Source organism: Pollicipes pollicipes, unplaced genomic scaffold (assembly GCF_011947565.3).
Source record: "Pollicipes pollicipes isolate AB1234 unplaced genomic scaffold, Ppol_2.1 Scaffold_6052;HRSCAF=7182_pilon_pilon_pilon, whole genome shotgun sequence".
NCBI lineage: Eukaryota > Metazoa > Arthropoda > Thecostraca > Pollicipedomorpha > Pollicipedidae > Pollicipes > Pollicipes pollicipes.
In genome coordinates, this window is record NW_023596805.1 from 4,694,582 (window position 1) to 4,707,340 (window position 12,759).

The following is a 12,759-nucleotide window of genomic DNA, read 5'->3' on the forward strand; positions in this document are numbered from 1 at the left end:
GGCGACGTCCGTTCGTACGTGGTCCACTTGTCATTAAGGTTGGCTTCCTCGCCCTCTTTGGTGTGGATTTGGCACCTCTTGTAGGTGCTGTGATGGCTGAAACCCTCGCAGTCTGGGGTGTTGTTGCAGAGTTTGGCGCACTGGAATCGAGGGGTAGTGTTGAAAAACGAGAACAATATCGGCGATAAGTTTACAAAAGTTTCTTACGTTAAAAGCCATCTAAGAGAGGTTTCTGTGCTTTCACACTTAGTTGGAAAGCGTAGTTCGTACTAACGCTCCGATGCATCATACTACAATATTTATTCACAAATACTATGACATTCACACGTCTAGTTTTGCTGTCAATAGAGTGAAGCGTTTGTTTCGATGCCTCACGTTTTTAGACCTATCATGACCAATGTGTTTTCATATGGTCGTTTTCCTAGCAACTCACCCCAGCCAAACTCATCGATCCAGTAGAGACGCGATGCTTTCAACTTCTTCTCAGTTTTTGAGTATGCTGGCAGTGTCTTATCTGAAAGAAGAAACAATTGTTAATTTGTTTTTTGCCCCCGAACGTACCATCCACGAAACCCCAAACACCAGCTTTTTTCTCAAAGCTAAATGGGTTTAAACACTCAAGACGCCATGTCCACCACATCGCACAACGAGGTAGGATGATATGTTACATGTGCCGGTGATCAGATCCGAATCGGGAAGGCGGCGTTTTGTTTACTCTCGCCGGACCGCCTAGAACACACTACGCGCAGATATTCGCGAGCTGATCCTTCCACAATTCAACGCGCGAGTTGCGTGGCTATATCCTGCAGCGGCGTCAATAACAAATATCGACGCCTACTTCAAATGACTTAAGCGAATGTCAGAGAGTGCGTTCTGCGTATGTGTGCCTGCGTGTGTACGTGTTTGCGCGAGCCTCCCTGACCTACAGTGTTTTATTTCCTTGACACGGGCTCTGTAATAGCCACATCTGAGTGGGTGAACTTATGGCGTGTACTAAATAAATAAATAAGTGTGAGTGATCGTCTTGGCTTTTCGCCAGCGCCACGGTCCAGCGGCGACGCCCCGAACAACGCATTGCGGTGCAGCACGCTGCGTTCAGTCTAGGCGGATGGCCGGTCCAGCCATCTATCGGGGAAGCGTGTAACAAACTACCGATCAATCGCTGCTGGCATCGTTATGTCACCTGTATACCGTTAGTGACGTACTCATTCCTGACCCAACGCGATGTTACTGACGGCGGATAATGGTTTAAGAGAGACGATAAAGTTTATGGACGATGTGATGATCGTGGGTGATTTCATGGGCACAGGCCCATCGCACTGAAACCGTTAGATTCTGTCAACGGCAGAAATTTTAAAAAGCAGGGTACTTATTCACATATTTGCACATGGAAAGCTAGATAGTATATTAAGAGACTGTGGATACTTGAGCTTCACGTTGTCTGGTATATAGCGCAAATACATGCAATCTTTTTGAACCTGAAATCCCAGAATCTCCGAACTTATACATGCAGAGATCATTCCAATTTATCTGATTTTGGCGTTATATATGAATGCTAGCGTTATACAGGCCATTTCTACTAAATGCAATCTACTTTACAGCGTAAAATCTACCGCACATTGTCTCAACTATGTAGCATTGTTATCTTGCTACCTAATCGAACGCTAGCAAATTTTTTTACATTTGTAATGATGTAGCGCATTTATATATCCATTTTTTAGTTAGCGACTAATGGCGCTCAAATCATGTTGGCGTGAGTATCAAGCAGGATTGAAATAACGTGCTCAAACTCTTTTCTGGTTATTTACAAAAAGGTATTCAACTGAGCACTGATAATTTTGCTAGTGGGTTATTTTTTGCACACCTTCCTCATGCCAGGCAACACGACTTTTCAAACTACAGCTACGCGCGTTTGATGATGATACCACAAAGTTGTTACCACTCAAAGTTTCTGGTCTCTGTGGCTAGCGACAGCGCAAATGACAAAAGCAACGACTAGGGCTTGTTGACTAGCCAACATGAGAGACTTTTACAAAAAGACATGCCAGTCATAATCCCGTTCTTTCTAATTTGCCTGCTTGTTTTCGGACGTTTTTTGCCTGCTTTTGCTTTCTTGAATTTCATGGCGTGAATCTCCTTAATGCGGCAAAATAACCAGGCACTTTCGGCGCACCCTGCCGTGATAACGCCGAGCACGCTCGATCGCTTACCACACTTCTGCTCATCCCAGCCGGAGCTGCACGTCGTCACACCATCGCAGAAGTCTTTCGGTGAGACGCATCTGAAATCAGACAGGCGTAATATCTGTTAGAGTGAGCGGGCGTGTGCGCACGGCACACCTGCTGGGAAGAAGCGAGTGAAATCGCGTCATTCCGCACCGCCATGTGAGCTGGTGCATTATAAACTTAAGCCTGTCAAGATTGATAGATTATCAAGCAAGGGACTACACTATCACCCGTATGCACTTCCGGCTTCCGCGCCGCTATGGAAACCAAATAAGCCACGGAGAAAAAGGAAGTAAAGAACAGACGCAAACATTTGTGGCAGTTCAAAATAAAGTACCACCATTGTGATGTGAAAAGTAGAGTAAAAGGAGATAAAGGACAAGAGCGAGAGAGGAGAAGAGAGAGAGAGAGAGAGAGAGAGAGAGAGAGAGAGAGAGAGAGAGAGAGAGAGAGAGAGAGAGAGAGAGAGAGAGAGAGAGAGAGAGAGAGAGAGAGAGAGAGGAGAGAGAGAGAGAGAGAGAGAGAGAGAGAGAGAGAGAGAGAGAGAGAGAGAGATAAGACTGAGAGAGAGAGAGAGAGAGAGAGCCAAGCCGTCTCACTGTCGTCTTTGGTCTCTCCACACAGGTAGGACAGCACGTCCTCACACTTGCTAACCTCCTCATCGTTTCCGTACGTCACAAAGCGGGGCAGCTTAGACGCCTCTGCTGTGACTAGGGCTGAAAACACAAGACCGATTGTTATGATTCTACAAAGGCCGTTAGTTACTGAGCCCCAGCAGGCGGTGTTATTGATGCGCTTTTTAAAGACTCGTGGCAAGTCTGGCAAGAGTGTTACGAAGTCCAAACAGTTGCCTAGGCACACTTAGGTTATGCCTGTTGTAATTGTGAGGACAGAGCGCCATGACTTAATGAGTGTGATTACTGTGCCATCATTGCCAGCCGGCAGTTTTCTCCGGGAAAATATGTTTTGTCCGGGAAGGGCAAGAGACTGTCAACAAGCGTGGGACTGTAAGGTTCAGCGTACTTCACACTGCAATGTGCGAAAAGATCCACTGACTACCGGCAACTCTGAGGATGACAGGTTTCATACCACAGATGCCAAGTAAATATAAAAGGCATCAGCTATATGGGCCTGTGCTCCGCATATATTTTTTTTCAAAGCGATAACTTTTTAAGATATCGCTTTGTAAGTCGACTAAATGAGCTATGGTCAGTGATTTAAATGTCAACTGGCAAGATAACATTCGTCTTCTTCCTAGCTCTGCCCATTAAGGGCGTCGAGAAAAATGAACTGCTTCCCTGTTCCTCCACACCACTGCTCGGCGTGGATTATTACCACCGGTTGGAGAGAGCGTTGCTAGCGAGACGCTTACGCAACAGAGGGTGGAAAGGCTTCCGCTCACGTCTGCCATCTGTTGATGACGTTACCGTCCAAACGTGCGCTTTAGGACTTGGTATTGTACTGGGCAATGAGAGGGGATGGCCAAGTGATGAGCTGGACATGGCTCGGTTCGAAACACCGCGGGATGAGCGCGAGGCGAGGGGTGGAGGCTGTCGTCCGTGACACGTCTGAGAAATAGCCAACATGTGAGGTCTCAACGCCTCGGTTCGCCTGACGTACAATGGCGTCGTCGGTAGATCCAGACCCAACAGATGCACGCCTGTAGAAAGCGAACACATTACGAGACAGTCTAACTAAGCCTTATTCTTGAAGGGCCTTTTGGCACCTTGTAAGCTTCCCCTCGACTTTGAGGCGATTTCAACTGCACGTTGTTTCTCTTACAGTTGCGGTGGGGTCAATCAGGTGTCTCGCGCGTCATAGTCAGTGGTGTAACCGAAATTGTCCTCCTCGGGGTGGGGGGAGGGAATGCCAATTTTCTCCAAGTCCTACAAATTTGGACCAAGTCTCTGCGAAATCGTCCAGCACCTGGTTTAAGCCTCTTGACTAAGGGGGAGAAGAGGAGCACATGCCCTTGGCCCCTTTCTTGCTCGACCATGACTTAACATTTTGTGCATTGCTAAGGACCGAGACAGCCTTGCAACCACGAGAAAGTTGCAGCTGAAATGGCAAAGGGATTTAAGTAGAGTCTGAGTCTGGATCTTGCGGTTCAAATGCCACCTCAAATTCCATCTGCTTACGTCATTTCTAAAGCTGAACTTTGTACATAGGCGGACACTTCAGTTTCTAGAAATGGTCTTGCACGCGGAATATTAATGCACATTTTTTGTCGTCCCAGTCTTTGTATGCTACGTAGGAGATATATTCCCAGCACCACTATACGATGTCGCAAAAAGCAGCAGTAGGAAGCTGTCATCCAATGCACAACCTCATCATTTGTTTTGTGGCCTGTTCCGCCAAGCATACAAGTAGCATACACTCGCATACCTCCTCTCACGTTGAATTGACTTGGCTCTTCATTCAAGAGCAGTATTTACATCTACTGGACACGTACTTCCGCCATGTATAACTTCCGTATAGGAACTTGTCAAGCGAACTGAAATTCAGCTGGTGCACAATATCTACAGTGTTTTAATCTTGCGTCGCTTTGGTGCTGGCCGTCTGGATGTTTCCGATAATTATGTTAGCAGTGTCGTATTTTTACAGGCACGGGGATCCACCGGAGTCCTCCAGCTCGCTTTTGCATAGCCCAGCACGCATCCTTGCGTAGCACACACTATCCGGTTCACTTTTTTTACAAATCAGCCCATTTTTCAGCGAAGCAAGGGGCACCGCAAGGAGCCTTGTCACGCACGCGTAAATGCACACGGTGAGCTTGGCAGGTTAAGTAGCCGACAATATTATCACCAGCCCGATCAGCTAGACCGGGTGACGTTGTGAAAGCATGCCGCAGACGGTACAGGAGGATTAACAGGGGATGTACCACAGCTTTTTCGTCGCACCTCAAAAGTACAGCTCGTCGAAAAATATAAGCCTTGCGCTACCGCACTTGCATGCGTGGTATGGCTAGGACGCAATGTAGCTATTCGCGCTTTTGCACTGGGTAAAATGGCGACGACGCGTTAATGTGAGCAACAACAGTGGTTTCTTTTCACGAATCACCGTCTTTTGCATTTAAGCCACGATACCGTGCAACGCTGTTGTTATTTAGGCTTAAGGGCGCGTCGACAACTGCAGTCATTTTGTGTCTAATAACGCGCAACGTCTTGTCGCAGTCCATACAGCACCACCACGCAAGCGATGCACACGAAAACCCACAGTCGAGCGAAAAGCGGCGATACAAAACATCTGGCTTCGCTGTGCACGCACCGACAGCCAACTCTGTCCCCCGTCAGGCCGAAAACGACATTCAGAGCAACCGCAAATAACAAAAAACAACTCCGAAAACCACGCGCTGCGTACGAGCGTGGCTCAACTCACCGACACACAGGACAACTCCCAGGACCGTGACGCTCTCTCGCGACGTGACACTCATGATGCACTCCGTAACTCTCCCACTCTCGGCTTCGCAAGCGGAGAGACAGCACGTCACCGCCCGTCACGTGCAAAACGCCGCAGCTGACAGCGCCGAACAGGCCAGCGACGCACCCACGAGGCACACTGGCTGCCGGCCGGGCTGGTATGTTTATATACGTCAGACGCGGTGCGCTGACCCAGACCGCTCTAGGTCATTACCACGCCGCCAGTGAAAGTCCGAAGGGACTCGGTTATCGAGCAGGGCTGCCGGAGCGCCAGGGCGAGGAAGACACGGCGGGGGAGGGGCGGGGCGTGCAGGGGGAGGATTGAGGGGCGGTGAAGGGGAGGACTGAGGGGCGAAGAGGGGGGGACTGAGGGGCGAGGAAGGGGAGGACTGAGGGGCGAAGAGGGGGAGGACTGAGGGGCGAGGAAGGGGAGGACTGAGAGGGTTAGAAAGGGGAGGACTGAGGCGTGAGGAAGGGGAAGACTGAGGGGCGAGGAAGGGATGCTCCGGTGATGAGAGGCGTTTGGAGGGATGGCGGCATTGTCATGCGTTTTGGCGCCTTTTTATTGCGTGAAGGCAAGATCCATTGCTGTGTTTGCTTGACACTAAATGCCGAGACTGCAACCTTGCGACCATCCCAAACCACATCAAGACAAAACTTTCTACACACAACATCGTCATCGTTATCGCTGCCCCCCCCCGCCCCCCCCAAAAAGTCAAACGTTACTGCCGAGGGGGTTGGCTGCCACGCGTTTACTATAGCTTGTGCGGAACCTTTTGACATGCTAGTTGTGCGGATACTATGGCGCATCGTGGCGCCATGGAGGCTGCCTCGACGAACCACTTCCCAGCATGAATTGCTTTGCAGTAAGATCGTGGAGTGGCCCTGGCCCTCTTTGTTTGTAAACACGTTCTAAGGTCACAGGTGTTTTGGTGCGTTACGCCAGTTGATCAAACAGGCCACGAACTGCGTGATTGCCGAGAGGCAGGCGTCGAGGCATCCAGGCAGCAAAACGCCTCAGCCACGCAAATGGTGGTCAAGTGTGAAGAGTGTGAAGAAAGATAGCTTGGGATAGCAATGTGTGGTCTGTATCTCGTCAGTCTTGATGGCTCCTAGCTCGAAGGACTGCGAGGGAATATGGAAAGGATTGCGAGCAGTAAGAGGCAAGGAAGTGCGTACACGGAGCACTTGAAGTGGAACTGTAGTGAGGATAAAGTGCACACTCAGTCATATCTTCTTTTCGCTGTGTGCATGATATGAATATATATATATATATATATATATATATATATATATATATATATATATATTCCATCTTTATATACACATATAACGAGACCCCCGTGTTCTGCCACGTATTGCCCCTGCCTGTTGCCTGCTGTAGTCGTACTAGTGGCATCTTGCATTCTTTTTCTATGGGCCATATCTATGGTGAGGACACCATAATTTGTTCGCGACCATTTTCAAGATGTTACGCCCGGTACATTCCGAGGTTTAGGTAGATGAGACAAAACATTTTCTGACTTAAGATGTCGAGGAACTCACAAGAATGGATGAAAATAGGAGGAAAACAATGAGCCGTAGCGTTTTGACACCAAACATTCTCAAATATGAGAGTCATGCTCAGAAAATGATTGTTTCGTTTGTGCGATACTTTTGTCGGGAAGATCGTGTTTATGGGATCGCGTCCGTGCGTGCGCGTCATCGTTTTCAACTAACCTGATCATACAGAATGCTCCAGATCGCTCCCAAATATTCGAGCAGAGTAAATTCACCCGGTTAAGACGGTTGTTAACCCGACACTGCCGGGCTAGATCAATTCGCACAGATACGATGCCTTAGAGCACATCTGCACCGCTGTTACAATATTTCCATCAGCAGTAACAAACTGCGCGGAGGTGTGGGTATTGCATTGATAAATAGTGATGGCTTTGACCTATCAACGGGGATGGTCGACCTCCGACGCGTGATCCACATATGTCATGTTCGTATGTCATAGGAATGCCACTCACATGCTACTACATCCCTTTGTAAGTTCAGATTACATGTAGGCACATTTGGAGATACAATATGGTAATGGTCATCACCATTTGTCGTATTTGGTTCGCGGCCGTTTCACAACTTAACCTGAGCTGACCAGACGCACATCAATTCGGTCTCAATTGTGCCTGAAACTAGGGTGCAATGATGGCCGCTTTCTCATGAACAAGGACGGCAGCCTTGTGCGATGCCTCCCGCAGGATCTCTGAATAAAACGACTCTCGCTAAAGGACACATAAGCACTTGCAGAAATACAGGAGATCTTACGTTATTCATAATCTGTGATGTAAAAGACTGCATAATCAAGGTTGTTTCCAGTCAGAATCATATGAGTCATAGTCATAGTCATAGTCGCGATAACAGCAAGAGTCAACGGCCGACTTATGGATGACTATGATCCGGCCGACCATAGCGTAGACACAATGGTGGGAACGAGGTGGACAGCCTGAAGCAAACGATCCACGTTTCACTTGGTCAAGTTTGCATGTATCTGTGCATGTAATTATGTCTCATAAACAGTCAACCAAAAACAACGCTACGCTGGCATTTTTGTCAACAAAAACGGAGATAAAGACAAAGGCATAGACAAAGAAAGGCAAGACAAATTCAAAGACAAGGACAAAGACAAAATCAAAGTCAAAGACAAAAACATCACCGAACGACAAAGGCAGAGATATCACCGGACGACAAAGGCAAAGACGCACACACAAAACAAATTTGTATCATCGTAAGTTGACAGCTGTGATGACGTAACATGCATCCAACCTACGTAACGCAATGTGTTGTTCACAGCGCATCCTTGAACGTGGTCCGCTTGTGTTGTGCTGCACGTCATGCCATGGAGCCATATGCATGCATGAGAGCGCTTTATGAGCCTGAGGCATTTGACGATTCACCGTGTGATTCACGTCTGTGCCAACCTGTCTGTTGCTGAGGGGTGTGCTGATTCAGAGTCCCAGCGCACAAGCAATGTTGCATGCTGTGACACAGATCGTGAATTTGTGGTTGCATCATGTAGACTTAATGGAGGTAACAGGTGCGGGGCAAAAGAAGATCACACTCGCTCTTCTTGGTGATCTCTTCTTGCAGATGCAAGCAAGGAGAAAACCGTTTTAAATTATTCTTAGATAGGGAGTACGAAAAATACCCGCAAGAAAATGCATTCAGCAGTTCACGGGCCGTTTCAGTCGGCATCAAGCGTTGGCGTTCCCAGCTGAAAATAAGGTGTCAGGATTCTCTAGCCGGCTTGACGATTTTGAATGTTTTTCCAAACGTAACTTACAATGCTTCTTCTTTGTGCAGCGTGAGCTGTTGCATTTCACAAATAAGGGTTTTACCCGCAACTTTTCAAACCTGTTTATCACTTATTACAACATATTTTGTAAATCGTGCATCATTTGTCGAAAGCCTTTTATGCCCGACCTCCCATTAACAATGGAGGCTTTTCAAATCTCTCGCTAACGTTCAGAATGTCGGAGACAGGCGAAGCTGCGAAGCTAGCTAGCTCAACCGAAGCTTTGCGCAAGAGGCGAAGCTCGGGCTTGTCCGTATTCTGAGCGATGACATCGTATTCGACATCGTATTCGACATCGACATCATGAGCAAATGACATCGTATTCAGAGCGATGTCATTTGCCACTCCCGATTGTGCCATCCGGTAGGTCCATTCAGGACAGGTCAAAGGAATACTGAGCTGATGAAAACACCTGAGGTCCTTCGCCCATTAAGTGCACTATTTCATGCAATGCTCTCAAATGACATAGATCTTTTTTCATGGAATTTATCACCCCCAGATAAGTAAAGATTTACGTGGTTGACGGTATCGGTCGTCGTTATTCCTTCTGCTCTGTTTTTCCCTGACGTTCCGCCTGTCATTTAAGTTTCTCAACCTTTTCTCCAAGTTGTAACGCTCCGTATATATATATATATATATATATATATATATATATATATATATATATATATATATATATATATATATATATATATATATATATATCAACACATGTGTATATGTATTTAAATACATATATGAAATATATATAACAAATATATATATATATACATATATATATATATATATATATATATATATATATATATATATATATATATATATATATATATATATATATATATATATATATATATATATTTATATATATATATATACGGTGCATACGCGTATCATTCCCTCCCTCCCTTCTTCGTTTACTACCGCCTTTTCTTTCCTTGCATTTCTCACACTTCCTTTCTTTTTTATCTCGCTCTTTCTTTCTAACTCTCTCTCTCTCTCTCTCTCTCTCTCTCTCTCTCTCTCTCTCTCTCTCTCTCTCTCTCTCTCTTTCTCTTCTCTCTTTGTCTGTCTCTCTCTCTCCATACATTTTCCTTCTTCTTTATCTACCCACCTCCTTCACCATCTCCCCATCCCACTCTCCCTCCTTCTCGCATCCCCCTCCGTCCATCTCTCCATCCTCTTCATAGCCTGGTGCCGAAGCCTCGTCGCCCCGCACCGCATCGCCAGCAGGACACTCGCGTACTCCGGCCGCGCAAACGGCGCTGCGCTGCGTTGCGTGAAATCTTGCGCAATGTCTGCGTAAGACAGGAATAACGCATGCAGCGGGAGAGCGGCGACGCAGAGTGCGTCGCCCGGGGGCGGCGGCGTGTGATCATCGTGAAGAACGACGTGCAGGGTGCGCCCAGAGAGGGGATGACCTCGGAGTGGAGTGGAGTTATGGAGAGGGCTTACGTAAGAATAGTTGCCGAGCCATTGGCAGAATGGGAATCGTTTGAAACTTGCGTGTTGGAAGAGATGTGCGTCAATGGAGTGAGAGCTATCTTGGGATGAGTGTGAATCTGACGTTGGTGAAGCTCCGTGAGTAACTGCTTCTGTGAGAAGAGGGCAGACTGTGCGTCTTGGTATTCATCGTCGTTTTTAAACAGCTTAAGGTGGTTTCAGCTTAGACTTTCACTGCATCGAACATGTAAATGTTGCTGCGTATGAGCTTCCGACGCCATTGGACACGGGCTAAGTAATCGCAGACCAAGTCGCAAAGTCAGAGGCAGCTGTCAGAGGCCCCCTTTACCAGCCAGTCGCCTCCCGTAAAGCATTGTCTTTCCCATCGTGCTAGCGAATGAAGAAGTTTGAACAGGCGTACGCACAGCGAGCGCGGTCAAGTTACGCAACACATAGAAAGTCAACAACCTGGAGAGTCGGGGCGAAACTACGCTGTCAAAAGACGCGAAGAAGGCGGGCGCTGGGAAGTGCGACATGATGCCGCAGAACTAGTTCTTTTGCGTCGCGCAGGTCAGGTCAAGTGGTCAATGGCTCCGGTCAGTTCAGTGGCTCCGAACTCGCGGACAGAGGACTAATTGGTGGGCAGAACGCCGGCTGACGATGTTCAGCGCTGGCTCGCCGCGCAGTAGACTGGAAACGGCGTGTCTGCGTGGTATTCGTCGGAATGCTCATCTGATAGGATAGGGCCAGTTTTACGCCGCAGTGTTCGTGAACACGTGGTGCACCCCGACCGGATAGAGGCCTCGCTACCAAAGCTGTGTGCGTAACAAATACATATCAAATTAGGCAACCGGTAAATGGGACTCTATTTTTGCTGTCAGTAAAGATGAGACCGCACTCGTTCTGCGCTATATCGTTTGAATCAACAAACGATGCCGCTCATCGACGCTGTTTGTTTAAACCGCGCCCTCAATCTCTAATCACCCAGCATCGTGGAAGGATGTGCGTGTCGGCTTGTTGGAAGGAGAAAAGGGTGCGGCAGTTTAAGCCAACCCCCGCCGGTCGATGTCATTAGATGCTGAAAACGAGCCTACTGGGCATATATGCAGCACTCAAAACGTACGCATTTTAAATTGTCTGGCATACACTTAACACGGGGACCCCATTGAATATTTTTTCAAGACGGGACAGCTAAACTCAGCGAGGACGTGTAGACAGAATGAAAAGGACGACTTGCCAATGGACATCCGGTTAGGGGCTTGCAAACGTCGCATCTCTAGAACAGCATTGGGCGGCACCTAAGACCTGCCGAGCAGCATCGGTTTGTAGGCAAAACATAGTGTGTGCTCCCAACTTCTTACGCCCAAGCTGCTCCGCTGCCAGTTAGAGCTAGCGGGGGCCCAAGCTGCTGCGCATTCGCCTGTATGTGGGAGCCATTAGCAAAGCGAGCGATAACGTTTTTGTCCCGACGATGGCGCGGCGCCCTGACCACACCTGCCGTAAGAAGCCGGCGAGGGAGGTGCCGATCTTGCTACGTCACGACTCAAGCGGCATCAGGGAGCAGCGATGCCTCAATTGTGAGATAGGAGGGCAGCCTTGGTCCCGTATGACTGCTTCCCGTGCTGGTTGGCTGCTCGTTCAGACTGGGATTGGGATTGGGATTGGGATCAGACTGGGATTGGTCGTACATGTCGTACGCAGGCTAACGCCAAGCACATTTTGATTCCTCTTGACTTGCCCATATTTTTATATTGAATGCTATTTTTCCTTTTTAAGCAACATAATTGAACATACTTAATTCATACCGTCCCGTCACTTCACACATCGGGGGTTGGGGGCGCTTTCTAACGTCTTCCGGCTGCGGGACCGGCACAGGGAGCATGAGGGCTCGTGTCAAGGCCGTGCGCCGGCGGCGGAAGAGCTGAGCAACAGGGGGAGGGGGGGGGGGGGTGGGGGGGGGGGTGGCCTCGGGCTACTGCGGGTCATGGCTCTTCAGTTGGAGGGGGCGGGGAGGGGCGGAAGCGCGCTGCACACGGCGGCTGACGCAAGAGTGGGGGAGGGGGGGGGGGGGCGGACAGAGCGGTTTTTCGTTGGGAGAGCAGGGGCGGCGTTGGGTAACGTGGACGTGGGACAGCTGACATAACTTACCAAGAGCATATAACGTAATTTAACGGACGGAGGGTCTTCGATATAATTTAACAGCTTATATGGCAGCATGAATATAAACAAGACATAAACTGCATTATTCCCCGCTCCCACACGCAGCCTCACCCCTCCTCCACAGAGACTCCGCCACTCCTGGGTGGGGTGGGGGCGGGGGCTGAAGAGGGCTGTGGAG